The sequence below is a fragment of the Herpailurus yagouaroundi genome, unplaced genomic scaffold (assembly GCF_014898765.1).
Source record: "Herpailurus yagouaroundi ecotype Mexico unplaced genomic scaffold, PumYag 246, whole genome shotgun sequence".
NCBI classification, from domain to species: Eukaryota; Metazoa; Chordata; class Mammalia; order Carnivora; family Felidae; genus Herpailurus; species Herpailurus yagouaroundi.
Window position 1 is genome coordinate 4,246,905 of NW_024412463.1, and position 15,580 is coordinate 4,262,484.

The following is a 15,580-nucleotide window of genomic DNA, read 5'->3' on the forward strand; positions in this document are numbered from 1 at the left end:
ATTTTATTTTATTTTATTTTATTTTATTTTATTTTATTTTATTTTATCTATTTCATTTGTTTCATTTCATTTCATTTATTTTAGGAGAGAGAGAGCACAAGGGGGAAGAGGGGCAGAGAAACAATCCCAAACAGACACCACGCTCAGCACAGAGCCCTTTGCAGGGCTCGATCCCACGACCCTAGGATTATGACCTGGGCAGAAATCTAGAGTCAGACGCTCAACCGACGGAACCACCCCAGTGCCCCGCAGGTACTTATTTTTAAAAGCATGACTTTAGGGGCGCCGGAGTGGCTCCGTCGGTTGAGCGTCTGACTCTTGGCTCAGGTCGTGATGTCACGGTTCATGAGTTCAAGCCCCATGGTGGGTTCTGCACTGACAGCATGGATCCGACTTGGGATTTTCTCTCTGTCTCTCTCTGTCTCTGTCTCTCTGTCCCTCTCTCAAAAATAAATATTGAAAAAAATAAGTAAATAAAAACACGACTCTAGATAAGAGTACTTTATGAATGACACCACCAAACTTTCTGAATAGGTTTCCCGTTTTCATCTTTACAAACACCCAGAAGTCCATGTAGATAAATCATGTAGACAAGGAAACAGTGCTTTGGTCCAAACAATACAGGAAACGCCTGGAATGGCGCCTCCTTAACACAACGCCCTATGTTGGCCTTGTACTATTCAAAGGATTTTACAGATACATTATCTTCAGACGACTCTGCGAGGTAGAAGGGGGAAGCGCACTTGCCCATTTTACAGATTCGGAAACCAAGGCCCAGAGAGGCCGTGGCCTTTCTAAGGTCACAAACTCAGTCAACTGCAGAGCCCAAACTTCGGTCCAGGACTCCTGACGAGGAGGCCCGATCCTCCCCCTCCTCGCCCCGTCCCTTGTAACCAGGCTCCAAATGTTCCCTTCCGTGTGACGTTCCCGGCTGTATGTCCGGGCTCTGAAGGCTCCCGGGTCTGTTGCTTTTGCCCCGCAGCCTGTGTTTCCAATTCCTAGGATTCCCAGGAATATTCAAAATCTTACTTCTGCCCCCTGCTTTGAAGATTCTGGTCCTTTTTCACAACGGGGGATGTACCTACTTGACCAGGAAGTGGTCTAGGCTCTGGAGTTCGTGTAGAATGACTTCCTCTTTTTCTCCCTGAATTTATTATGGTATTAATTTTATCCCAACACCTAAAAACAAAAAAATCCCAGACTCCGCACTGCGTACGAGGGACTTTTCAAAACAAAAAACTCTCCTCCACTAAGATGTTACTAACAATCACCAGGGATTTTAAATTTCCTGTGTGTGTGTGTGTGTGTGTGTGTGTGTGTGAGACTCTTTCACACTTTTTTTTTTTTTACAAAGATTTTTTTTTTCCCCTGGTCATTTAGGAAGCAGCATATTTTTAAAAACTATCTTATTGTTTTTGTGTCGCTCACATGGGGTAGTTCATGGGCGGTTATCACTAACACCAGAAGGAAAAATATTGCAGACCTTCATGACAAACCATTACACTGACATAGGTCTGGCTTATTTAGAATATGCCCAGTAAGCACTGGTTAAAAATTGATGATTCGGGGCAGTCTTTCTCCAGTGATTTTTGTAAAATACCTAGGAGACCTTGAACATTCTGTTACACTTTTACAATCACGGAGAGGAGGACGGAAGGTAGTGTTCGCGAGGGATATTGCTTTATTACTCAGCTAAAAGTCCCTTTGGCTCTAAAAGTCCCTCCTCCCGGCGGCTGCAGGCTGGGAGAAGTCAGCATTTTCTCTCTCCCTAACTGGTGCTTTTACCATGCAGAAGAGACTCCATTTTCAAAATCTGTGAAAGAAAATTTTGTGCTTTTAGCGAATGACTTTCCCCCTAGTGGGCAGAGACCGCCCCCCCACCCCCCGCCCCTTCTTTGCGAAGCAAGAGCCACTGGGTGAGAGCAATCTGTCACCAGCTCACGTGGCTGTGATGGAAAGCCCTTTTACATGCTGGTCACCATGTCTCAGGCACTGTTGTGTGCTTTTATCTTTTTTTAATTAAAAAAAATTAAGTTTATTTATTTTGAGAGACAACAGACGGTGTGAGCAGAGGAGGGACAGAGAGAGAGAGGGAGACAGAGAATCCCAAGCAGGCTCCCCGCTGCCAGCGCAGAGCCTGACACGGGGCTCGAACTCACGAACCAGGAGATCATGACCTGAGCCAAAGTCAGAAGCTTCACTGACTGAGCCACCTCGGGGGCCCTTTCTTGCACATTTTTAAATATACAAGGAATATTTTTATGTATTTATTTAGTTTTAGATTTTATTTTTAAGTAATCTCTACACCCAATTTGCCCAACATGGGGCTTGAACTCATGACCCGAAGATCAACAGACAAACACTTCACCAACGGAGCCGGCCGGGTGCCCCAGAAATACCTCCTCATCTTTAAACACGGAAAGTGGTAAATGTGTCATCTTTTAGGAAGCAGGTTTGGATGCCAATAAACTAAACCACGAGTCGAAAAAGTATCATTTTTCTTGGATAATTCAGACTTTTTCAGTGCCCTCATTCTGTACTGAATAACCATCCATGATGAAATAGAAAGAACATTAAGTCAAATTGTACCTACGTGGACTCTACGACTTTCCCTGGAAACTTCTTTCCTGGGGCCAAATTCCTAATATCGGTTCTGTTCTCATGGTTATCTCTTCTTCCTCCTCCTAAACAGAAAGTGCGAAAATAAAGGACTCGGTTTTTAAACACACACACACACACACACACACACACACACACACATTTTTAAATGCAGCACACACACGGGTCATTAAGACTTGCCTTTATTATCACGTTGCTAACCACTAAGGGACACATGCAATGCTGTGACAAGCATAATTTAATTAAGCTTTCCATTCGGTGTTGTTTGAAAAGACCTGAAGGCTCTCATCGTAAAGTAAACCCAGTGCACATCCCACAAGAAAAAGTGGAAATGATTTCACCGAACGAAGGAACTCAGCGAGCTTTTTCCTTCTTATCGAGCAAAATGGATTTACGCCGATCAGCCAGACCCCGTGAGCGCCAAATGCTGCCCCGGTGCCTTCACAGCGAAGTCGCCTCCCCCCCACCACACACAGGAACACAGGATGTTTACTCTTCACCCAAACCTTAACCAAAGGAAAATACAGCAAACGAGTCATCTGTGTAAAATCCATGGGCTTCTTACGTCTTTGGCATTCCAGATCTTGGATTCAAATAAATAAAAATATTTACGAACCGATTCATCTGTAATCTGAGTGAAATCATGACCGTGTGCAATATATGAAAATCGTACCCCCCCCCCCCCCCCCCGGACAGCCATTCAACAGCATACTTCGATTGCAGACCTACTCTGCTGGGCAGTATTTTAGGGGAAGGCGGTCTATTGAGTCCTTTAAGACTCAGTCCTTGGGGGCTCCTGGGCAGCTCAGTCACCTAAACATCCAACTTCCGCTCAGGTCATGAGCTCAAGGGTTCGTGAGTTCCAGCCCCACATCGGGTTTACCGCTGTCAGCACAGAGCCCGCTTCGGATCCTCTGTCTCCCTCTCTCTCTGCCCCTCACCCCCCCTCCCACAGCTTGCGAGCATGCTCTCTCTCTCTCTCAAAAATAATAATGATGATAATAAATAACTACACATAAAAAAAAGACTCACAGGTCCTTGAAACCATACTTACTTTCTTACAGCCACGACAAAATGGAAGTCTTGCAAACACTGTGGCCCGGCACCTTCCCTTTGTTTTTGTTTTTCTTCTTCACTGAAAATGTATCGCGCGCCTACGGTGTGCTAGAATCCGGGTTGGTGCAGAAATGCAAACTTGCACACGCAAAAAGGTCCTGGCCAGAGGCAAAGTTCTATTTAGCCGGGTCGACAGACGTTAAACAGGCGAAGCCTAGTGGAACCCAACCATTTGTAATCATTTGGATTACTACCAGCTTGATTAAGGATGCATATTGGCCACGCCCTCCCTGGGAGACTAGGGGTCACTCGCATTCTGAGTGTTACCCCAGGGGAGTTAGATGCAGGAGTCCTGAGCCGCACCCTGCAGGAAGTCTTTAACTACAGTCGGAATGAATAAGTGATCGGGAAAATTGCACGGCACTGTGGCGGCCGGCTTCTCCCCGAGGAATAAGGGTCAGTACTTGGGCCCTGTGGTACTTTCCAGGGCCCACAAAAATTTTTTTATTTTAATTTCTCCCAAAGCCAGAAGAAAAATGAATCTGACAATAATGACTATATAATAATGGTCCAGCCGGGGTTATATGCATCTTGAGGCCAATGCCACGGCAAAATAGAATTTTTAATATCCTTTTTTTGGAGGAAGGGATTCACAAAGGCTAAATAATACTGTGGGTCCCTAACTGCTATAGTTTAGCCCTGGTGCTATGGGAATATATATACAAGGGATCTGATCCTGGAGGTGCCGGGGGGTGGAGAAGGCTTCCAGGTAGAAGGGACCATGGAGCTGATATCTTCAGGGAGAAGAGAAACCAGCTACGCTACAGGCAGTGTAGGGAGGAATGAGCAGGGGAGGTCAGAGAAAGAAGAGGTTTCTAAGGAGAGGGAACAGAATGTGCAAAGGTCCTGAGGTAGGAAGGAGCATTTTTCATATCCACTGGAATTTAGGCTCCATGCTTGTTCCATTCTCAGCCTGAAAGGTGCCTGACCCACAACAAGCATTCAATAAATATTTGTTGGATGAATCGGGACCTTGTCTCTTTTTCACAAGGGTGTGACAGCCCACCCTAGCTTTATCTCTCCTTCTGAAACTTTCCTAATCAATATTGTCTCTCTGTCCTGTCTTCACAGCTTATGAGCTGTGTGACCTTGGACAAGTTGCTTAACCTCTCTGTGCCGCTTCTATTTACTCACACTCACCTGTAAATAACCCTCGATCTTTCTGTGAGGACTATCTTAGTTAATATGTGTAAAATAGTTAGGACAACGTCTGGTACATAATAAGTACTCAATACATGCTAGTTAGTTTTATTATTTAATCACATCTTACTAATCTTATATTCGTGTATCTTTCAGTAAAATGGAAAAATCCTGTATGTGCTGATTCGATGACTTTTACCTTGCTTCTCTCAAAGCAATTAGCATGATCCAACCCACAGAGTAAATATTCAATAAATATTAGGGAATTGATAAAAATAAAATTTAGCGACGATATTAATTAGGATCAGAATCAGTTGTAAATAAGAGAAAAACAAGGTAAGAGTTTATTTTTCTCCATAGATTTGCGTCTAACATTGTGTGACACTCCATCATGTCAGAACCCGTCCCTTTCTATTTTCTTGCTTAGCCAGCCTTTCATGTGGCTCCAGCCTCAGGACCCACCCTTGCTGCTCAAGCTCCAGCCATCAGACCACATTCCAGTAAGCAGAAAGAATGCAGGGAGGTCAGAAAAAGAGACATGTTCCCTTAAAGACAATTCCAGGAAGTCCTCTATACCACTCCCCCTTACAGACCATTGGTTAGAATATAGTCTCGTAGCTACCCCCAAGAGCAAAGGAAGCTTAGGAAACATTCTTTTATCTGGGTGGCCATGTGCCAGCTAAAAGTTGGGATTTTATTACTGACAGAGAAGGGGAGACAGATATTGGGGCCACTGTGGTCTCTGTCCTGGCGGCCTGGCCAGTTGAGTTTGACACGTGATACTCCAGAGAGCTGGAATGATCTCAGCCCTCTCAAAGGAAGCTGGTCACATTGGGCCTGGCTGTGATTTTTATAAAAGCACTGTTTTACGTTCCTCTTCAAACTCTAATAATACCTTTAGAATCGACGGCTCTCCATTTATAAACGTCCGCGTTCGCTAATGATGCAACTCCCTGAGGAAGAAAGACAAATGCATAAAGCCAGGTGATTGCATAATTTTTACAAAGGGTTTCTTATATATGTACAATTTCAAGCAAAAGAGGAGGGAGTAGTGACTTTCCATCTACCCATTCTACAGTTTCCGCAACTATCAACTCGTGAACCCTTGTGTTATCTATTGACCGAGCCACGCAGGTGCCCCATCAAAACGTTTTTAATGTGATAGAAGGTTTTTTGCCAGTGTTTGAATTTCCCTTACTGTCTCAAAAAAAATAAAAATAAAAAAAATAATAAAATAAAATAAAAGAAATTTCCTTCATTGTCTCGCAGTTTTTTTGGTTTGGTTTGGTTTGGTTTTTTTAAGTTCATCTGTTTGAGAAACCATCAAGGTCTTGTCTAGGGCCATACCACCCTGAAGGTGCCCGCTCTCGCCCGCTCTCGCCCACTCTCGGAAGCTAAGCAGGATTGGGCCTGGTTAGTACCTGGATGGGAGGAACCGAAAAGGTCTTTCCAGTGTGGTCGGACGGCATGCCTCTAAGTACCTTTTAATCTGGCTGCACAGCTCAGCACCGTAGCCACTGGCCACATGTGGCTATTTAAATAAACTTATTTTAATTAAATAAAAAATTCAGTCAGCCACACAAGCCACATTTGAAGGGTTCAACGGCCGCTTATGCTGTGGAATAGCACCTACCACGCGGGACGGTGCAGACAGAGAATATTTCCATCGTTGCCGGAAGTTCTGCTCCAACGGAACAGCACCGCTCTAGAGGATGCCCGACCCCCTTTTTCCTTGCAACTTATTTGTTGAAGAAGCTGAGGGTGTTTGTCATGTAGAGAGCCACACATTTTAAACTCTGCCGATGGAGGGGTGCCTGGGTGGCTCAGTCCGTGAAGCATCTGACTTCGGCTCAGGTCACGGTCTCCCGGTCCGTGGGTTCGAGCCCCGCGTCGGGCTCTGTGCTGACAGCTCGGAGCCTGGAGCCCGCTTCGGATTCCGTGTCTCCCTCTTTCTCTGCACCTCCCCCACTCACACCTGCCCCCCCCCTCAAAAATAAATCAGCAGAAAAAAATTTAAACTCTGCTGATGGCAACCCCTCATGGTCAGTCAACATGCTTCTCTGTCTTCTGTGTTCCCCATAAATCAACAGTTAGACTTACCACCTTGATCCAATTCAGAGTTGATTCCTTGGGGTGGAATAAGATGACAGGGCAACCCAATTGTAGGTAGTGTGTTAGAAAAAAAAAAAAAAAAGCACACAGAGAGATCAAGATCTGGAAGGACGTACACCAGAACATTATCAGTAGTTATTTTGGGGAACTAGAATGACCTTATTTTTTGCCTGATTCTTGCTGATCTCTATGTCATTACTTATTCCACAGTGCACATGTCTTTCTAATGAAAAGTGAGCAATACCTGCTATTTACCGCAAAAACAATGTGCCAAGCACTGTGCGCAGCGATTCACTTACATTAGCTCATGGAACCCTCGTGACAATTCTATGAGGTCATTATGATCTCTGCTTTGCAGTAAACACTCAGAAACATTAAGTACCTTGTCCAAGGTCACGTAGTCAGTATCTGGTGCGGTCTGGATTTAATCTCTCCAACTGCCTGACTCTCGAGGGATTCTGATGTTGGGCAGTGTGGCGTGCAGCCTGAGAGACCCCGTTTCTGGAAAATCCCGTCAGGTTATTCCGAGGCAGACCCAGGTCTGGGAACCGAACCGCATCCCTGCCAAACCACACGACACCGTCCTCCGCAAACCTGTCGTCTCCCCCACGCTCACCCCTGCTCTCAGCTGGAAAGCAGTCTATGTCTGGCACGTTCGAAGCATAAAGCCTGACGCCTGCCCCGAGCGTCTGCTCCGAAAAGGCACCTTGGAGACCATGCTTGAGACTAGTTGCCACCCAGCTTCCGGCTTCGTGTGGGGCGTCCACTTGGGACACGCTATTAAGACGGGATAGGAAAAATGGGGAGCGTGTGGACGTGTGCATGTGCGCGCGTGCGTACGACGTCCGGGCAGACGGCCGGGGAAGTTCTCCCTAAAGCAGGGGTTGACGCACGAGGGACCGAGGGCTCCCATCCAGCCCACTGCCTAATAAGCATGCTTTTTCCATTTCCAGCCTGTTGGAATAAAACCATTTTTAAAGAGGACAAAATCTCGTGACACATGAAAATCACAGGACAGCCCCTTTCAGCGTCCATAAATAAAGTTTTATTGGCACACAGCGCCGCTCGTTGTTTGCGGTCTGCGGTTGCTTTGGCATGGCAACGGAAGGGTTAATTATTGCCCCAGCGACCACGTGGCCCAAATGCCTAACATGTTTACTCTGACTATAGGAGCAGGTGACACAGTACATTCGAAGGCCTGAGGAGGGACCGTGCCCGGTGTATTCCTGGCAAGACGAGGACCTGGGGTGATGGGAGCAGAGCGGACGAGGGCAGAAAGCACGCGGGACCAGATGCCACGCAGTCAGTCCATCATAAGGACTGGGGTCCAAGCCTGAGCAAGACGGGAGCCAGCGCGGTTGTGTGGTGAGAGGTGTTCCGGTCTGGCTTCTTTTAACAGATTTCCCTATTTTAAGAACAGACTGAAAGGGGGTGGGGGAGAATAGAAACAATGAATCCAGCTCTGAGAGCAGAGCTCTCCGAGAAGCAATGCAAGACGTGATGAGGGGTTGAACCAGGAAAGTGATAGAATTGCTGGGATGTATCTAGTGGGATTCTTTTTTTCTTTTAAGATTTTTAATTTTCTAAGTAATCTCTACACCCAACATGGGGCTTGAACTCACAACCCCAAGATCATGCGCCACTGACTGAGCCAGCCAGGCGCCCCTAGCTAGTGGAATTCTTTTTTTTTTTTTTTAATGTTTATTTATTTTTGAGAGAGAGCGAGCGGGGGAAGGGAAGAGGCAGAGGGAGAGACAGAATCCCAAGCACGGTCCATGCTGTCGGTGCAGAGCCCAACACGGGGCTCAATCCCACGGACCATGAGATCGTGACCTGGGCCAAAATCAAGAATCAGATGCTTAACCGACCGAACCCCCGAGGCGCCCCTAGTTTTCTACTGTTCATAGCCTGCATTGTCTAACCAAAGACTATCTAACCCCTCTAGCATCTACACCCTCAGTTGACACGTCTTTGGTCACAACCGTAGGCTTAGGAGCTCAACGCTAGACAGGCATGCGACAACGAAGGGGATCGGGAGCAAGATGTCACATCTTCAGAGATAGCAACAAACAATTCTGTGTCCTTGCAGCTTCGTAAGATAATCAGGGGCACCTGGCTGGCTCCGTCAGGGGGGCACGTGACTCCTGATTTCGGGGTCACATGTTCAAGCCCCATGTGGGGTGTTGAGGTTACTTAGAAAATTGCTAAAAAAAAAAATGATAAATTACAAAAAATATATAATCAGGATGTGCAACTATAAAACCTGGTGAGGGGCAGATGCTCGTGGGACACACCCCTTCCAGTTTCTGGCTTGTTCGCTCGGTCATTTGGAGGAAAGGGGCTTCCTCTTGGGTATTTGGCAAAGCAAGTTTTGGTATTTTCCTGTCTGGGCAAAAATACACCAGGAGAGGAGATCTTCCAGAGATATGTGAGTTGCAGCCAAACAAAGTGGCGTTCTGTGGGTCTCTGCCAGAAAGGAGAATCAGCTGTCATCTATTCCTAAAATAAACGTCCCTTGGAGAAGGAAAAAAGGGGGGAGGGGAATGGCAATTACGTTGAAAGTACAGAATTTAGCCTTTTCTCCGCCATGGTGGTGGGAGTGGTTAATTGTTACTCGCTATGTCTTTTTCTTTACCTTTTTTTTTTTTTCTAATTTTTAATTTAAAAAAAATTTTTTTCAACGTTTATTTATTTTTGGGACAGAGAGAGACAGAGCATGAATGGGGGAGGGGCAGAGAGAGAGGGAGACACAGAATCGGAAACAGGCTCCAGGCTCCGAGCCATCAGCCCAGAGTCCGACGCGGGGCTCGAACTCACGGACCGCGAGATCGTGACCTGAGCTGAAGTCGGCCGCTTAACCGACTGCGCCACCCAGGCGCCCCATCTAATTTTTAATTTTAGAGAGAGAATGTGAGTGGGGGAGAGGGGCAGAGGAAGGGAGAGAGAGAATCTTATGCAGGCTCCAGACTCAGCGCAGAGCCCAGTGTGGGGCTCGATCCCCCAACCCCAGATATCATGACCTGAGCGGAAATCAAAAGTCAGGCGCTCAACCCACTGAGCCACCCAGGTGCCCCTTGCCAGATCTTCTCACAAGACTTTTAGGATCAAGCTATTCCTGGCCAGGAAACAAAACCAGAATTGTCCCATTCCCCAGTGGATTCAGATGAAAACTAGTAATAAAATCAAGTACAAGTACAGAGGCTCCTGGGTGGCTCAGTCAGTTAAGCGCCTGACTTCGGCTAAGGTCATGATCTCGCAGTTTGTGAGTTTGAGCCCCGCATCGGGCTCTGTGCTGGCAGCTCAGAGCCTGGAACCTGCTTCCGATTCTGTGTCTCCCTCTCTCTCTGCCCCTCCCCTGCTCATGCTCTGTCTCTCTCTGTCTTAAAAATAAATAAAACATTAAAAATATTTAAAGAAAATAATGAAATGAAATGAAATGAAATGAAATGAAATAAAAGTACAACTCCAAGAGGAGGCATTGGAGAAGTACCAGGCTGGGTCTGTAAGAGATCACACATGAGATGAGACACATATTTATGCCGCATGAAAGTCACATGCTTGTATCCTATCATTCTGTAAACATGACTGCTACCTGAATAGACATATTTTATCAGGGAAATGATTTTTCTCTGTTCCTATGCTTCTGCACTAGTAGGTTTGTTCAGTAACAAATATGTGAGACTTCTGTTTGTAAGAAAAGAAAAAAGTACAGAATTCAGAATGGATGCTAGCAAAACACAAAGGGAGGATTTTTAAGGGCAGTGAACCTGTTCTGGATGATGGTGTATGGTGGGTATATACCATTATGCATTTTTCAAAATCTATAGAACTACAACATAAAGGGTGAACCTTAATGTAATCGATGGATGTTAGTTAATAATCAGGTATCAGTATCGGTCCATCAGTTGTATCAAATGTGCCACACGAATGCAAGAGGTTAATAAAGAGGAAATTATGCAGGGGAGGGGTGGGGTGCATATGGCAACCTTCTGGACTTTCTGCGGTCTATTAATTATGACAAATAAAACTTTAAAGGGCGCACTTTTTAATGAGAGCAAACCTTGGTGTTACTGTCATACAGATGGGAAATAGAAACCTTTTAAGGCATAGCTATCTCTTGAGAGAATGAGGTGGAAAACAATGTCGGCCGCCATTCCTTAATTTGGAATATTGATCCACTGTTCTGGAGTTTGAACTGTATGCGAGTTTGCTTTTGTTGTTGTTGTTCTCAGTACTTTGTCATCCAAAGAAAGCCCACAGAGAGCTGTGACTCTTAAAAGACGGTATGAAATGTTTCAACAACGGACAAACCTCAGACTTCCTGTATTTCTGTAACTTGTAGCTTTCCCTTCCTTCTTTTAATTTGTTAATGATCTCTCTTCTGTCACACGTCCCTAACTAGATCAGTGGATCAAAGGTGAGGCTTTGCTAAGTAATCAGTGTAATTTCAGCCATGTAGCCAGCTATTAAAAACAGACCTATAGGGTTTTCAAGGACAACCAAGGTATTGATTTCGCACCAAAAATTCATGCAGTAATACACCAGGGCCAGTGTTTCTAAACCATCACCTTTCCTTATTCACTGGGTCCCTAGTGAAATCCTGCACGGCTCAGAAAAGGCAAATCCACCCAGACTCCCTCCCCCACCCGCCCCCAGCCCAGTTCCTGCCTGCAAGAAAAGAATTTCACTCTTATAAATTAGACAAGGGGAGAGAAAACTCATTTTTTCGACAAGCATTTTTATTACTTTTTCTTTTTACAGATGTGTCTTCCCATGCATTAATTTTCCTTCCCAGTTATTACACTTGTATGTGGATTTTTTTTTTTTTTTTTAGAGGACACATCTCTTATGTAATTTGTTTTGTATTTCTGGAATGAGGAAACTTTTTTACTCATATTGTTAAAATCTACACAAGGCACCCGTGTGATAGATCACCCTGAGCCTTGGAAGGAAATGATTCACCACAATACTGTAACCGAAAGTGTTCTAATACCAGGGAAGAAGGTAGGTCATTTAACTGTGTCACCTGCACAGAGCAGCTATGGGGGCATCAGAGCCTTCTCAGCTTAGCCTTTGCCCTCAGAACTGCTCTGCGCCTGGTGTAGCCTTTTCCCACCAGCTCTGTTCCTGTTCTCTGGTTCCTTTCTCCAAATATATTTACACAAAAAAAACAAAAAAACAAAAAATTGATGCTGGGAACTCCATTTTTAAGTTTTAAGAGAAACCTGCAACTTTGTGATTTGTTAATTATCCACATCCATTCATCTGCCTCCAAGGTCCTTCTCAGGCTACTCTCTACTCTCTCTCTCTTTTTTTTTAATACTTTTTTTTAAGGGTTTTGTTTTTGTTTTTGTTTTTGTTTCAAATTTATTTAAGTAATCTCTACACCCAACATGGGGCTGGGACTCACAACCCCGAGATCAAGAGTGCATGCTCCTTGGACTGAGCAAGCCAGGCACCCCTCAGGTTACTCTCTTCTAATTTTGTACCTAAATTTGTTGGGTGAATAAATGAATAAAACCAGAAATGCCCAGAATAAGTCCAGAGTTGTAAAAATGAAACACATCTATTAAAAAATAAAGTAAATAGGGGCACCTGGGTGGCTCAGTCAGTTAAGCGTCCGACTTCGGCTCAGGTCACGATCTCGCCGTTTGTGAGTTCGAGCCCCCGCGTCGGGCTCTGTACGGATGGCTCGGAACCTGGAGCCTGCTTCGGATTCTGTGTCTCCCCCTCTCTCCGTCCCTCCCCCACTCTCTCTCAAAAATAAATAAACATAAACAAAAAAATTAAGCAAATAGATCACCGTTGATGGAAAATTATCTAAATATTTTACACTCTGAGATTCAAGTTGCTGCTTTAATTCTTATTCCACATGGAAGTGACTATGTGTTTGATTTGATCCATGTGTTTTGAACAAACGTGCTAAAATTAGGTAGGGCTGTAATATGACTTCCATGGTTCTTTCGTTTATAAAAAAATAAAATAAAATAAACTATATTGTATAACTGCATTGGTAGAAAAACAAATATATTAATTTTAAGTATTAACATTTTTTCTTCAATCTAAAAGGTCATGATTTTAATAGATTTTAAATAGATACTTCTGATTGTAATAGATACTAAAACTAGGACACCTTGGCTGGCTCCGTTTGTGGAACCTGTGACTCTTGATCTCTGGGTCCTGAGTTTGAGCCTCAAACGTGGGCGGAGAGATTACTTAAAAAAATAAAAAACAAAACAAAACAAAAAAGACCCCAAAACTATTTTGTGGGCCTGCTGTGTCTAATGGAGAAGTCTTCTCCAGAGAAATGTCATTTTATAGAAACATAGATTAAATAATCGTAAAACCAGTGACAGAAGACAGATTTTAAAAAAATTATTTTTAAAAAGTCTGTCGGTGAATTGTCACAATTATGAAAAACCTTTATGTTTAAAAAAAAACCTTCAATATAAAATAAAAATCAACTGAATGCTCATACTAGGGGAATATAAATAAATTTTGGTACCTCAATGCAATATTATTCCCTCACTAAGAAAATCGGTCTTCAATAACCATTTTTTAATATATTTGAAATGCAAAAAAAAATTTTTTTTTAAATTTTTTAAATGTTTATTTTTTGAGAGACAGGTTGACAGAGTGTGAGCAGGGGAGGGGCAGAGAGAGACAAGGAAACACAGAATCCGAAGCAGGCTCCAGGCTCCGAGCCGTCAGCACAGAGCCCGACCCTGGGCTCGAACCCACGAACCGCGAGATCACGACCTGAGCCGAAGTCAGACGCTCCACCGACTGAGCCACCCAGGTGCCCCTCAAACAAAAATTTTTTTTAACAGATTTTCTCTCTCAGTTAGTGAAGGTCTATGGAAATAAGTACTCACTTAATGGGTAAACCAGCATTGACTTTTTGGAACATTTTGGAACATATTGGTGACATCTATTGAAATGTCAATTTGCGTACAGTCTCCAACTCACAAATTCCACTTCCAGGCGTTTATTCTATAAATTCCTTTCCACAAGTGTGCAAATATAGAAAGTCGTATCGTTGACCAACCAGAACAGCAGACAGCCAAGAAGGAAATGGCCATCATTAGTGGTTACATAAATGGTTATATAAATGACGGTCTGTTTTCACTATGGAATACTATGAAGTCATTAAGAAGAGTAACATAGATATGTCACAACATGGCTCATTGACCAGGATTGCATCACCTACTTATTTCTAAGCTACTGGTGGTCGGTCAGGTGGGTTTTTGCTCTCCAGAGGATGTTTGCAATGCCTGGAGACATGTTCTGTTGTCCCAGCTAGGGTGGATGGGGGCGGAGGGTGGCGTACCCCATCTAGAGGGTAGAGGCCAAACATCCTACAAGCACAGGGCAGCCCTACAACAGAATGATCCAGCCCCAAATGTCGAAAGTCCTGAGGTTGAGAAATGTTATTCTAAACTGATCACTGGCAAGGATAATGGGACATCCAGATTTGCGTGTTAGATGAATCAAACTTTACCTTCTGGGACAAGGGTGGGTCCAGCCTTCACTCTGAAGAAAAACACCCAGACACAGTCATGGTTCTGTGAACAAGAAAGAACAGAATAGTTGCTGTGTTGTGTAAACAGCCAACAGCATCTGCCACAAACATAGAAAACAGCGAACAATATAAAACAAAGAATAGTTTCATGTGTACGTAAAATACTGAAAGGGTATGCACTCACACCATTCAGGTCCTTAGCTGAGGAAGAGTAAAGGTGCGAGTGATGTTTATTTTCTGGTTTATTTTCTGATGTTTATTTTCTTCATACTGTAAACATTTTCTGTAATGATCATGCCTTACTTTTATTATTAGAAAAAAATACAAAAATATTTCCGTTACATTTATAACTGAAATATAAATCTGGCAACAATATAGTTCTTGAGGTGTTTTTTTTTCCATGATGCTGCCATTTTTTCAAGTTGGTGGATGAAATTTAAAAACAAGTGAATGCTTCTACGAAACTTGAATACATCTGACAAAATCTTGATTTTCCAGATTACAGCTGAAACTGAGTTAAGTTGATACAAATATTCAGCTTGTTTCTTTATCTTTTTTTTTTTTTTTTTTTTTTTTTTTTGCTTTGGGTAATTTTATTTTCCATATATAGCCTTGAGTGGAAAGAGGAGTAAACGGAAGTCAGAAAGTCTGGCTTCTCGAACCAGGCACACGGACCTGGGCAAGTTGTTCGTCTGGCACGATCACAACAGCACCCAAACGCAATGGGATCACCGTCTGGAATAAATATCTGCACTCCCGTGTTCAGGGCAGTGTTATTCACGAAAGACAAGATATGCAAACACCTAAGTAACCACCAGGTGACAAATGGATAAAGGGAAAGTATATGTGATACATAAGGAAATATTATATTGGAATATATATCATGGAATATATATATATATTTCCCCTATATATTATAACGGGATATTCTGGGATGTTCATGCTCTGAAATATTATTCAGGCATACAGAAGCAGGAAATCCTGCCATTTGCAACAGCATGGATGAAACTGAAAGGTTTTATGCTGAGTGAAATAAGCCAGACAGAGGGAGCTCATTACTATATGGTATCA

General features: G+C 43.7%; 1 long non-coding RNA gene across 2 annotated transcripts; it reads right to left on the reverse strand.

Moving 5' to 3' along the window:
* Positions 1 to 2,534: 2,534 nt before the first annotated feature.
* On the reverse strand, positions 2,535 to 14,871 carry LOC121020091 (uncharacterized). Of its 2 annotated transcripts, XR_005785929.1 has the most exons (5): positions 14,489 to 14,871; positions 6,976 to 7,002; positions 5,771 to 5,828; positions 3,674 to 3,833; positions 2,535 to 2,681 (listed from the first exon to the last, which is right to left on the reverse strand). It is a non-coding gene; the product is annotated as an uncharacterized LOC121020091 (long non-coding RNA). The 2 variants fall into 2 exon arrangements; XR_005785928.1 differs by lacking the exon at positions 14,489 to 14,871 and having other exon boundaries at positions 6,976 to 7,194.
* Positions 14,872 to 15,580: the final 709 nt, after the last annotated feature.